The sequence below is a fragment of the Lissotriton helveticus genome, chromosome 8, assembly GCF_964261635.1.
Source record: "Lissotriton helveticus chromosome 8, aLisHel1.1, whole genome shotgun sequence".
Lineage (NCBI taxonomy): Eukaryota > Metazoa > Chordata > Amphibia > Caudata > Salamandridae > Lissotriton > Lissotriton helveticus.
Window position 1 is genome coordinate 1,219,418,379 of NC_136069.1, and position 14,223 is coordinate 1,219,432,601.

General features: G+C 42.3%; 1 protein-coding gene across 14 annotated transcripts in view; it reads left to right on the forward strand.

Moving 5' to 3' along the window:
* Window positions 1-14,223, forward strand: part of LOC144773261 (uncharacterized) — a 7,170,044-nt gene that overhangs the window by 1,074,587 nt on the left and 6,081,234 nt on the right. The window lies entirely within an intron of this gene.

Here is a 14,223-nt window from a genome sequence, read left to right on the forward strand (position 1 = left end):
GTTAAAGGTCGCTGGCGCTTGGGTAAATTCAGACCGTTAATTACCAAAACTGAATCACTCAGAAACTGTTCAACTCAGCGAGCTGAAATAAGATCTTTAAAGATGGCGCTTGAAAATGCCGATCGCGAATTCCCCACACTAATAGTGTGCGATTCGCATTACTGCGTCAAATCTTACAATAATGACTTGCTGGACTGGGTTCAAAACTATTACAAAGATGACACAGGTGCCACAATAAAGCATAAAAAGCTTTGGGAACAAGTAGTTCTTTTAGAGAAAGAACTACAAAAGACTCACGTGATACATACACTGAGTCATCAACGTGATGGCGTTCACGTTGCAGGGAATTCCTTGGCTCACAGAGCCACAGCGGAAGCAACTCAACAGGCTTCCGTAGCCACAAAAAAGCGTTCAGAAAAATACATAGACGGCGAAACAATGCTGGCGGTAAAAACGTCTTTACAAAGCAACTGTGCAGCATTACCTGTGAACTATCCACTCAATTATACATATATAATTGATGCAAACTCCGTTCCTTTTGCTCAAATCCCTGGAGTGGGGAATAGAGTAATTCCAAACACGAACAGGAGAGTATTTTTATTAGCAGACGCACATATGGGATTGGGTCTAAGGCATCAAGAGATCTTGAAATCTCTGAAAGAATTACAATCAGAATACTGGTGGCCGGGGATGAGCCTGCATAACTACAAATTTGCAATGGACTGTCCAGACTGCAACAGAGATCGCAGTGGTGAACCGACCGGAGTAATGCCAGGACCCTTCTTTTAGAAAGGCTATCTATACGCAGAAATCCAATGGGAGAAATGCGTCCAATTTATGTTGAAGACTAGATTCACTTAAAATGTAGACACCAGCTCTCGGCTGACGCCAGAACTGTTATAAAAGATTTGCGAGTCCATATCGGCACATACGCAATTGCCGTGCTACATTCGGACCAGGGTCCTGCTTTTAGCTCTCGAGCTTATAAGGAGGCCATAACCAGCATGGGCATTGATTTGCGGTACTCTTGTCCCTTCCATCCTGAGGGAAATGCGGTAGTGGAAAGAAAAAACCGGGACATAAAGCAATCTATAACGGCGAGGGTATTAGGTTTGGGTGATGGGTGGGTCCAACATTTAACAAGTGTCCAACGTAGTCTTAATAATCTGTCAAGAAATTCTCTACAAGGTTTCAGTCCGTACGAACTATTGTTCGGGACTAGAATGCATATTCAGGACCTTGATAGTCAGACTTCAGTGGTAGAAGAAAAATGCTTTGATATCAAGGACCGTTTGGCTGTTTTACAGGAATTAAATGAAACAAGACGAAACCTGAGCAACATAAAGTTAAAACAACAGCCAACAGCCACTGAAGAAAAACCACCTGTCCCAGCAAGACCTGTCTGGATTCCAAAGATTGGGGATCTGGTCAGAGAGAAGATCGCGGTAAAGAAGGAATTTGGGCCTTCTTACAGAAAAGCAGTACCTGTCTTAACTGTCAGCGGAACAAGATCAGTTGTACTACCGCCACCTGCTGGTAAAAAGGAGATCCGAGTTGTATCCATCGACCTGGTAAAACCACAATCATGTGGCCAATAATAAGTAGTAGGCCCAGTGGACTCCCAAGAAATAGAAGAGTACCAAAATTTGCTACAATACAAGAGGTTCAAACTGAGAGACTAATCACATTTGATAAACTTGCAGTGAATAAAAAAGGACTATGCAACAATGCCATGGAACTTGTGCCTCTTGAAACCCAAATTGCAACAGTTTGTCAAGAAACACCTGTCTACAACGATGTAGCCTCAGACTATGCTAGTGAAACAAAGAAAAATCCAAAAGCAAATGAAAATTCGGAAGCAATTCCAACAATTGACAGAACTGCATCTGGCTACTTCATCAATTTCGATGACTTTTCTGAAGATCCAAGCGAACCTGAAGAAACTCCAGAAACAAAAACTTTCAAAGATAAAGTAACAGAACTCTTTCATCAACTCAAAGAAACCTATCTGATTTCTCCATGGATTGAATTTTGGATTGTGTTACGTGTACTTTTCCTCCTGCTTTGGCTCATCATGGTTCTTTGTTTGGGAAAATTCATTGAAGGAAAATATAGTACAATGGACACAGCAAGTCAGAACATCAACTTGGTCCTAAAGCCTCACAAGTCATCTCACATTGAGAAAAGAGAACTATCATCAGTGAATGTCACAGCCAATCCAATACCCGGTGGGGTAGCATGGGACAAAACGGATTATGAAATCTATGGCCCGATTGAGCTCTTGAAATATCCACACCAGTTTAAGGTTTCGTTAAGTGACTTTGTAAAACCAAGTACTTTTTCTGATGATTGGGACTTTGAAAGTAATAATGATATGATGTCAGATCTAGTAATGTCAGCAAAATTTACAAAACATGATTACTTACAGGGTTCATCAAATTATGAAGAATTATAGTGCTATAATCACTATGGTCATCACTATTTGCATAAATCTGCACAGCCTATAAATGTTTTTAGTTATAATCAATGGGAACATTGTGCAACTCCACCGAAAAGCAGCTCAAAAACATTCTATGAGAAATTCCCATACTTCTCAGGGTTTAACACAAGTGATGCAGAAACGTTTTATTTTAAAATGTTAAATAAGACAGGAATGAAAACAATGTTGACAAATACTAAATTGATCTATTCTGAAACATTTTATGAAAAAATGATTACATTCGGTTTTGATTTCTGGAAAAATAACATTGAAACAAAAACCATCTGGGGTACAAAAGAATGGCAGGTCCAAGGTTTAGAAGCATTATTTAGAGCCTGCATGATCCCAGAACAATTAATATTCTTGAATGACACCATTCAACAGACTACCTGTCTTGGCCTAGCCAAAATTAAGGACTTAAACAAACCGTCTATTCCAAAGCCCATACCTGATAGTAATAGCACTACAGACATGGAGATAGACGTATCCGATATTTTAAACCAAAACAGAAGACATCCTGATTGGAAAAAATGGTTGATCTGGCCCACAGACACAAATAACTGTCAAGATAGATTCCTGAACAAAATACAGGTGTTCAAAATGACCAGGCAAGACCCAAGATACTCCCAGAGACAACATCCAGGGATAGTTACAACATACAGTGTAGGGAAACTATGCCTCGAATGGCTACAGAAATCCACACTGGCTGAAATTAAGCAACACTTTACTTTACTTAAAGACGGTGCTGACTTGCGTGATTTCATACTGGGACAACGCAAACAGCGTCAAAAACTTTTCATAGCGGCCGATATATACGCTGCGTACAACGAAGCTTGGAAAGTACTGCAAATTGAAACAGCAGAAAAAATACGAGAAATTAATCGTATTAATTTGGAAAAATCACTTTATGTTGTGGACAATGGGTTAACGACTCTGTCTTCCAGAATATATTCACTGGACAGTATTGTATCATCTGCTATTGATATAATAGAGCAAGACTTACTAATGTTACAACATGGTCAGTCCTAATTACGTTCTTTTGTACAGCTTGGCTGGACGTTGCAAAATCTGCGTTCAGGCTATGTGCCCTGGTGTTTAATCAACACAACGTCATTATTCTCTATCTTTAACCTTACTGATAAACAAATCAGTTTGGCACAAAAAGGAGCAGACTATACGATTCTGAGCAATGAAAAACTTGAGAGATTACCATTGACAATGTCAGAAAGACCTGTCGTTGAATGGGTAATACACGGAATAATTACAATTCCGATAACAACTTTCCAATTTAAATACTGCCAAGAGTATATACCAGCAGGCCAGTATGAAAGGCTGGGTAAAGAGTACATCAAGTCATCATGGAAATTACCTTATACACACACATGTTACAGTGAAAAGAAACAGAATATATTTCTTAGTGGTAAAAATTGTAAAAGATCACTAAGCGGTATACTTCTGTGTCAAGGTATTAACTTGCATGGGGCCTGCGAAGGATCTTCAAATAACCTTTCATGTCACCAGCACGGCACACCTGCAACACAAATAGAGCCATTCTTTAGACGGCTTTCTAACGTGAGCTATATTCTAATAGTGGACCACAGCTGTTGTGGCATGGTGCCAGGAAGAGCCTATCTCGTCAGCGTTAGTTCCATGGTCACTTGATGTATGCAAGTATTGTATCCAAACAGCAATCCAGATATGGAGGCGGCATTATGGCCTCGTTTGAATATCTCTTCTATTCGAATTGATACTTTAAGCAGAATGAAGTCTATTCTTTTACAGACGACTGTGCCTTTGACCTCGTCCAAAGAAACGTATGATCTGCAAGTTGCAAGGACAACGGCAGAGATACATACCCTTTTATCAACAAATTGCCCCGTACATTTCGCAGAAATGCTACGCCAAATCCTAAATATGTCGGATACCAGTGGCATCGCACATGTATTTAAGACAATTTTTTCGGTACTGTTAACACCCTTTGAAACAGTTCTGGGCATTTTTCCTAATTTTGTCCATTCTGTCTTTGGCGGCCTACCACTTCTTTTGGGACTCGTAGCAGGAATTTTGTTTTTGATCCTTCTGCTACGATATGGCAAGCCAAGTCGCAGACAAGACTCCAGCAACGATGGAAGAAACGATCCTAGCAGTACGCTACCGGGACCCCATAACTAAAGTCCTCGGATTTGCCTGGCTAAGAGATCTGAATATGACCTGGTTTCTTTCATTCAGACCTATCTGGCAAAATTGCATCTTACCTGTGCTTCGATGTATGCTATGCGGAGAATAATGCGTGTTGGACGTCTGTCTTACACTACCATCAGCAGTACCAATGGATACAGATACTTTGCTAAGTCCTGTAACGGCTCATGCATCGTGTTGTCCCCAGCGGCTACCGATTCTGATGACGGCATTCGTTGAGACTTCATCACTACGATTATGTGGCAGTGAAGTGCGAGATGAGAGGAGCATCACCCAGGTACAACCTTCAGTGAGCATTGCTGATCCTGACATCGATGATAGCAATCATGCTCATGACTGCACTGTTGCAGCTTTTTCAAACTTGGTCGAACTTTCACCTGATGTGGTAGACCAATTTTTTGCGAGTCTGTCTGAAATGATGTTCTCCCCTGAACAAAAAGAATAACTTTTTAAACAACGAGCACACAGCGTTCCCTGAACTCTGAATTCGGCCTTCAGCTTTGATAAACAAAAGCTACTGAAAACATTTGGAACTATTTTTTCCCCTGAAAGCGAAATTATTTTTTTTTGCCTTCCAAAATATTTACCTTTTTCTGGCACATGTACTTTGCTTAAAGTAGAACTATTCTTAGAGAACAGAGCTTCTATTTTAGGGACTCTAGAGACAATATTTTACCTCAGCCTCCTAGCACATGTACAGCATTTTGTATTATTATGTGATGGAATGGTCTCGACCTTCTCTTCTGTATTCAGAGCCATTTCATGTGTAATTTTTGCAATTCATTCAGCTGATATATATATGCATTTTTTAACTGAATGATACCACTGCTTGAAAAGCGTACAGTAGCAATACTCATTTCGCATGTATTTACCAAATACCATTTTCAAATGCGAACTATGTATTTTGGGGTGGGTTGGAAAACACATGCACCATTATTTGTTTACTATTGCTTAGTTTTAAGTAATGAGGGACATTAGATCGTGGAGTGGGTGTTGTCTTTCTATCTAGGACCCTAATTCGATATTCCTGATTTATGCCCTTATGTGGTTATAATAAATAATATCCTTATAAAGGCATAAGAATCCTATCCATATTTAGTCATAGCCCATGCTGTCCAAATTAAGCAAGGCTACTTCCCCAGACTCCTAGAAAGTACAACAAGTTCTGTAAACAAACCAAACCTCCTGCAACCTGGGAAATCCCCATTGCTTTTGTTTTGATTCGTCCTAGAACTCCTGTGAGCACTGTAAGAACGGCCAGTTCTTAGTGACATCCTTATTGACGTCTTATGTCCAACCTTACGTCAAACCCGGCACCTTTCAGGTATAAATATACCAACGTTGCCTTAAGCAAACACACGGTGGTTTGGAGCAGAGCGGCTATCTACTTGCCCAAGAGCCCAGCTGATGCGAGAGCCCACGGACGCCGCCCCTCCCTTTTGACGCACTGAGAGAGACGCTGTCTTTTCTCCTGCCGAGAAATCCAGCTCCGGTGTTTCCAGATACCCTCGCGGGTTACTGGGATATTGAGTCCTGAAAGAGAGATACCAGAAATCCTGCTTTCTATTACCCAGGTACTTAGCTGACTAAACGCTTAAAGAGAATTCTTGATTCAGATTCTTGGCAAAACCAACTTAACTTAAACTGCTACTTACTTACTCCTTCCCACGTATTAGGCTTAGGTAAGGCACACCGGGGTAGGCGTATTTAGAAGCACCAGTTGAGTACGTTAGTCAATGTATATATGTATGTATATATTTTATCCATTTTAAAGTATCATATGGCTAAGAAACCATATCAATGCTTTTACAGTATTATTTCATAATACTCCTTTTACTGTACGCACTTTACTTTATACTAAGTATTGCAATTGTGGCAATTCATTTCTCTTGCATGAGAAAGAAGACTGCTTAATAAATAACACCTTTTATTGAAAACCCCCGTCTCTCTATTCTCTGCAATCTGGTGAAACTAAGTATGCGCACTTGACTGAGTGAAATAGCTGTCTATTGTTTTCACACGACTCTAGAGATACACTCTTATTCTGAGGGAGAAAAGTTGTCATGTTTTATGGTTGTCGGAAGCTAATCCCTTCTTGTCTATCCAGGGAAGTTAAACTCCTCCTTGTTTATTCGAGAAAGTTTCTAGTGACCTCTAAGCTAGCTGGCAAACCTTAAGTCTAATATAGGCAGTCGAGACCTAGATGACCTCAGTCCTACGTCTGAACTGCTGTTTATATTATTCCAATGCGCAGAGCCTATTGGGAATATAGGAACTACACTACACTCTTAAGGCTGTTGGCCTGGAGAGAAAAAAAAATGTTGTCGTCGTTTTCGTTCCTACGACAAGCGGTCTTTTCAACAGCGAGGTCAAACATCGAACTGGTCCTCACAAAACCAGGGCCAATCTCAACAGAGGTCACAGTTTCAGCAACGCAGACCTGGACGGGGCAGAGGCGGTAACAGACAGCAGTCGTCAGCTTCACAACAGCCACAGAAACCATGAGGTGTACCTTCCCCCAAAGCCGTTGTCCACTCCGGTAGGAGGAAGCATTGCATTATATCTGGACGAGTGGAAGCATTTAACAAAAGACAGGTGGGTCATCGACATTGTTCAGAACGGATATCTTCTCAAATTTAAGAAACCTCCTCCTTCCAAAGTTCCATAAAGTGTTTTTCCCCAGAACCAACGTTTGCTGCAAAAAGAAGTGAATACCTTATTAAGCAAAAAAACCATAGAGAGAGTCCCAACGCCACAAAGAAATTAGGGACTTTATTCTCGTTTTTTCCTTGTACGAAAGAAAGGTCCCACTGCAGAGTACAGACCTATACTGGACTTGAGACTGTTGAACAGATTGATTAGAAGAGAAAAATTTCAAATGTTGGCACTTCATCAAATCTTCCGTCAACTTCACCAAAGGGATTGGATGTGTTCAATCGATCTGAAAGACGCATACTTTCATGTGCCAATTTCAAAGAGACATCGCAAGTTTCTGAGGTTTCGAGTGTCTTCTCACCATTACCAATATGCAGTTCTTCCGTTCGGGCTGAAGTCAGCTCCCCGAACATTCTCCAAGTGTATGGCGGTGGTAGCCACCTTCCTTCGGAAGCAGAGGATATTCATTTACCCTTACTTAGACGACTGGCTCCTGAAGAGCTTGTCTCCATCTCTGCTGTAGGATCATCTCTCAAGATTTCTTCAACTGCTACACAAACTGGGACTTCAGGTCAATTTCATAAAGTCCATGCTAAACCCAACGCAAAGGATTCATTATCTGGGTTCCTTCCTAGACACAGAAAAATTAAACGTGTGTCCTTCAGAGGAGAGGTGGTTATGAATCCGAACAAAATGCCAGATTCTTCTTCATGCAAGATTCCAGACAGTACGTCAAGTGTCATCTCTGCTGAGGTCCATGTCTTCGTGCATCTTTATAGCACCAAACGCAAGATTGCACATGCGTCCACTGCAGCAATGTCTAGTGGCTCAATGGATGCAAATATCAGGGTGCTGGAAGGATCAAATAATTCTTCATCAAGCAGCCAAGGATTCCATCCGATGGTGGATGAAGAGATCGCACCTAATGAAAGGAGTACCGTTTCATCAGGATCCTCCGAAAAAAACTCTGGTCACAGACTCCTCTCTTCAGGGTTGGGGTGCTCATATGGGCCCTTTGCAAGTACAAGGTCTTTGGTCCGACTCCGAGAGGGGTTACCACATCAATCTGCTAGAGCTAAGAGCTGTACATCTGGCTCACAAGTCCCTGTTTCCGCCGTTCAAGTCTCGATCCCTTCTAATTCAAACGGACAATACAACAACAATGTATTATTTAAACAAACAGGGAGGTACCCGGTCAAGGACTCTCTCCATGGAGGCTCAGGCCATAGGGAACTGGCTTCTGGCAAGGGACTTGTCAATAGTAGCTGTGCATCTGCCGGTCTCTCTCTACTCTCAGGCGGATTTTCTCAGCAGATACTTCATCGAGGCTCATGATTGGGTTCTCAACGACGAGGTCGCAGGCAACATCTTTCAGGCATGGGGAACTCCAGACATCGACCTGTTTGCAGACGCGGGAAACGCAAAATGCCCCGTCTTTGCATCCAGGTTTCCCCAGAAAGGATCTCAAGGGAATGCTCTTTTGATAGAATGGTGTCAGAACATACTGTACGCTTTTCCACCGATCCCATTAATACCAGCAGTGATCAACAAGATGTACAGGGCCAACTCCAGGATGATTCTAATAGCCCCTGAGTGGCCTCGCCAATGGTGGTTTCCGGACCTCCTTCAGTTATCGGAAGGGCCACACAGGAGATTGCCATGTCGCCCGGATCTTCTATCCAAGCAGGCGGGGAGAGTTTTCCACCCCAACTTGTCCTCTCTTCGGTTGGCAGCATGGCTCCTGAAGTCATCCAATATGGTCACTTAAAATTGAATTCAGACTGTATGGATATTCTTAAAGAGTCTAAACGTACTTCCACAAGGAAGTCATATGCTTTCAAGTGGAAGCGATTCTTCATATGGTGTGTGGACAATGGACTTGATCCCATCCAAGGTCAAGAGCAGGTGATTTTACCTTATTTGCTGCATTTGGCGAAGTCTGGCCTTCAGTTTAATTCTTTTAAAGTTCATCTTGCAGCAATCACTGCCTATAGAAAGTCACCTAACCAGACTTCTTTCTTTAAGATGCTGTTAGTGAAAGACTTTCTGGAAGGCTTAAGAAAGGTGTACCCTCCAGTCAGAACTCCTTCTCCTCCATGGGAGCTTAACATTGTGTTTACTAAATTAATGGGAGCTCCTTTCAAGCATATTCATGAAGCTTCCTTACTACATTTAACTTGGAAAGTTGCGTTCCTGGTGGCCCTTACCTCCACTCGCAGGGTGAGCGAAATCCAGGCTCTTTGTTGTAAAGAACCTTTCACTGTGTTCCATGCTGACAGGGTGGTTCTCAGAACTCATCCTGGTTTTCTGCCAAAAGTAATATCAGACTTTCACATTAACCAGACTATAACTTTACCGACTTTCTTTCGCAATCCTGCGAATCCTTCAGAAAGGTCTCTCCATTCTTTAGATCTTAAGAGGGTTCTCAAGTTTTATTTGGACAGAACAAAGACATTGAGGAAGTCAGACCGTTTGTTTGTTAACTATGGTCCTATTAATGCGGGGTCTGCAGCTTCCAAAAGATCAATTTCTAGATGGATTGTTTCTTGTATTCTTCTGGCCTACCAGTTAGCCAACAGATCTTTGTCAGGGAGGCCAAAGGCTCATTCTACTAGGGGTAAAGCTTCTACCACAGCTCTCCTAAGGAATGTTTTCACGGCGGAAATTTGTAAAGCAGCTACATGGCGTTGAGTTCATACTTTTACTCGTCATTACTGTCTTGATTCTGACACACAGGCTAATGCTCAGGTTGGGCAAGCCTCATTGAGAAACTTGTTTGCTAACACTAGCTGATTTGTATGTGTCAAAGTGGTTTTCTGTTTTCTGCTTGTCCGCTTGGAAGTGGGTATGAGCTTGCTACTCTATTCAGTGCTTATGACTATTGATGAGTATCCCCTGGAAGAGAAGGATAAGTTACTTACCTGTAATCCTAGTTCTCTTCCAGGGGTATACTCATCAAAGTCATAAGCACCCTCCCGCCTCCCCGGTCGAGCAGTAGCAGTTGTTGGATAAGTTACTGTTTCATTTGGTATGCAGGTTCCTACAGGTTTCTTATACCGTACAAAAGAACTGGCCTAACTGTCACCTGTGGGGCAGGATGGGAGCAGGGTTCTCCTAGATCCCCTAAAAAGCCAAAGTGTTCAGATTCTCTGAGGCCTTAAAGGTGAGGTGTCAGTTCCCTTTTCTGTACAGGGATGTTATTTGCTTAGGCAGCCTGTTTAGGCTAATTGCCTTTCATTACCTGCTTTCTTTGATGAAAATAAAAGGTGTTTTCTGCAGAATGTAACTAATGTTCATGTCTTGTTCTTACTGTATATTTTATGAGTTATTTTCATACTACAGAAAGACATGTAATTGTGGCTTGCTTAGCCTATTGGATATGTTTATGGCTGTATATTATTGGTTATACATATATATATGTATAATTATTTAGTACTATGTACTCTTTTTACATATTTTACACATATATATGTATTAGGCTATATGTTCCAAGTTCCCGCTTATGGGCGGAGATAATTCAGTGCTTATGACTTTGATGAGTATACCCTTGGAAGAGAACTAGGATTACAGGTAAGTAACTTATCCTTAAGAACCTCACAGTACCTCCTGTATCCCATCATGCCTCTTAGATGACAGCTAGGTCACTTAATTTTTCCAATTTCCAGAAACAGGGACTTGGGGCACTGATCTCAGTTTTTCTAAAAAAAATCAATCCAAACCTTATATTTTAGAGTTTTCATTTGCCATCTCTCATAATTTGGGGCTGATTTATTCCCTTTTCTTAGAGAAATTTAACCATTTTTCTATTGAAAATGTCTTAACTGTTTCGGAAGTTCCCTTACTGTGGGAAAAAGAAGCACTGTCAGACCTTCACAGGCTCAGTATCGTGTGTCTATTGGAAGACCACGCCCCTGATTTCTGTACTCATTGTCAATCATTCTCCAGAACAACTTTGAAGGACTGACCGATAATTAGACTTCATGTGTTTCAGCAAAGGAAAAAAGAACACGCTGTCAGATCTTCTAGAAGCTATGGAAAAGGCCAATCTTAACTGGATCTTCTTCCTCTTGCTCCAAGAACACCCCTAGAGGCAGATCAAAGGAGAAAAGATAGGAGAGAAAGATGCATCACTCCTGTTCGACATCGGGAAGCATGACGTCAAGGAGCATAGCATTGAAGGCTAGACAGATACCTATTTGCTCGCCTTCATGAGGTATGATATTGAAACACTGAATGGCGAAAGAACCCCGATGGTCGCCGTCGATAACACGTTGACATTGAAAACACCTTCATCAATGGTAAGACCACAGTTGTTGACGTCAAAGCCACCTCCTTTTATGGCAAATCTACCCCCATCGATTTAGAGATTGCCTCCACTGACACCACCTCAGTCAATGTCCAGGCCACTTCCATCGACTTCAAGATCATGTCAGCTGACCTTGAATCCACTTTCATTGACGTAAAGAGTTTCCACTTCAACGACATTGCAGCCTCCAAAAGTGACATCTAGGGCAAAATCTTTGACACCATCTATGCCACATTCTTGTAGATGGTCACAGGAGCCTTGACCAGAGAGACAAGCAGCATTAAGTTTTTTTTTATACTTCCAAGCATATTCTTCATCACGTCACAAACTAGATAACCACGCCATCTAAATTTTCTCTAGGTTTAGTAATATCACCTAGGCTATCACCTGTAATGTCCCTGGTTTTTCTTTCCGTTCTCTTAAGACCTCATGACAGTCCACATTTGACTCATGAACATCTCTCCAGATCTAGATTCAGATATAGATCTAGAAGACAATCCAGAGAAAGATGTCAGTCATCTCACTATAGATCAAGATGATCTAGTACAAGCTGTCCCAGAAGGTCACCATCTTGACGTAGGACACAGTCTTCCTCGTGAACAACAACATCAGGTTCTTCCATCAGAGATAATTCTCCAACTCTCTCTAACACACCCCCACCAAGGGTTTCTCCAATTGATTACTTGACAACTTTTAATGAGGCGCCAGTAAGAGGTGCAACAAAGCTGAACATTCCTATACCAGCTCCCACTGCATCTGCATCTGTCATCTGTAAGACCTTACATAAAATAATATCATCAAGACCACTCCTCTCTTTGATTTGGTTCTTCTTGAGCCTGCAATTCAGTTATTCCTCAGACTGCATCCATATGTTTTCATTCCTCCCCTGCCCTTGAAAGCTGAGACCTAGCTACTTCTGTATGATACCCGGCGGAACTACCCCGCGAGCTATAGGGGAGATTGACTTTTGGCTCCCTATTTTGACTATCACCTACCCAGCCGGACTTCAGGCAAACGCTTCTGCGTCTCTACTAACCTTATTTTCCCCCTCTCCCTTGCCCCTACCGTCCCCCCTCTCCGCTCCTACCCTTTCCAGCTTCTGTCCTCTACCCTCACCTGCCCTTGCTCTTTGTCCCCCCCTGTTTTTCTGCGAACCTCTTCCCCCGCCACTTGAGACCAAACTATTTTGTCTGATGCCCGATGGAGCTACTTGGTTTAGCTATAGGGGAAATGGGCCGTGGATTCCCTCCTTGATCGTCACCTACCCAGTCGGTCCTTAGACAGACTTCCTTTTGTCTCTATAATTGTGTCTTCCCTTATCCTCACTTTCTCACCACTCCCTCCCCCCACTACTTTCTCTCTCCTTTTTCTCTTCTCCTAATGTATTGCTGATTGTTTGATATTATGTTTACTTGTTGATCTTTTTCTGGTATATTGTTGAACCACATTGTTGCACCTCCTTTCTTCTCGCCTGTCGGCTCCTCCCGCATCCTCCCTCTATCTATATCTCTCCTTCTCTTCTCTCTCAATTTATTTGAGACTGAACTATTTTGTCTGATGCCCGATGGAGCTACTTGGTTTAGCTATAGGGGAGATGGGCCGTGGATTCCCTCCTTGGTCGTCACCTACCCAGTCGGTCTTTAGGCAGACTTCTTTTCGTCTCTCCTTATTGTCTCTTCCCTAGCTCCTATCCTCTCTCCCCTGAATCTCTCCCCTTGTCTGCCCTGGGATCACACCTTACTGGACTTTGGACGTTGCCTTGACTCGTCTACTGGTTTGTGTCCCCATCACCCTTCCTCTCCTCTCCCATGCTGTGTCTCTCACCCGCCCCTCCCCTTTCCCGCCCTCATTATCTGTCTACTTCCCGTGCTCCAACCCCCCTCCCCGGAATCTCTCACCTTGCCTGCTTTTCCCCTTACGTATTTGTGCTTATTGTTTATCTCGACCTTACATGTAACTTTGTTGCCATTCTCTAAGAACTGTGTGACCTTTGTAATGATGTAACCTGTAACTTTGATCTGATGCTCATGTAAAGCGCTCTGATACCTCCGGGTCTAGCCAGCGCTATATAAAACTTTTTAAATAAATAAATAAAATAAATAAGATCGGTTCCTTCTAGGCTTTTGATGAAGTATAAGGCTCCTGACCAAAATTCTCTATTTCTTAGGGAAGCTCCAGCACCAGACTTGGTAATTGTAGCTGCTGCAAGGAAGCCACACATAGTAGCACCATTGTCTTCCATACCATTTGATGAGGAGCGCATAGGAATAGACTTTCTGAGACGGAAAATGTGTGGAACTCCGGCTTCTACAATGAAAGCAACAGGTGCCAGTGCCATATAAGGGAATTATAATCAAACTTTTTGGGACTCCCTATTGAAGAACTGGGATTTCAAGTACCCAGCGGCGCCAGGGACACGCCCAAAGTCCTCTGGGTTCCCTTGCCTTGGTATACAGAGACACGGAATACTTCTAGGTGGCGTCAGAGATCAAATTTATTAGCTGCAGCTAGTGCAGAAATCCCAGCAACACAACACGGTGTACAACTCAAGAAACTGCTAAATTTTACTAAGGCGAGACATCCC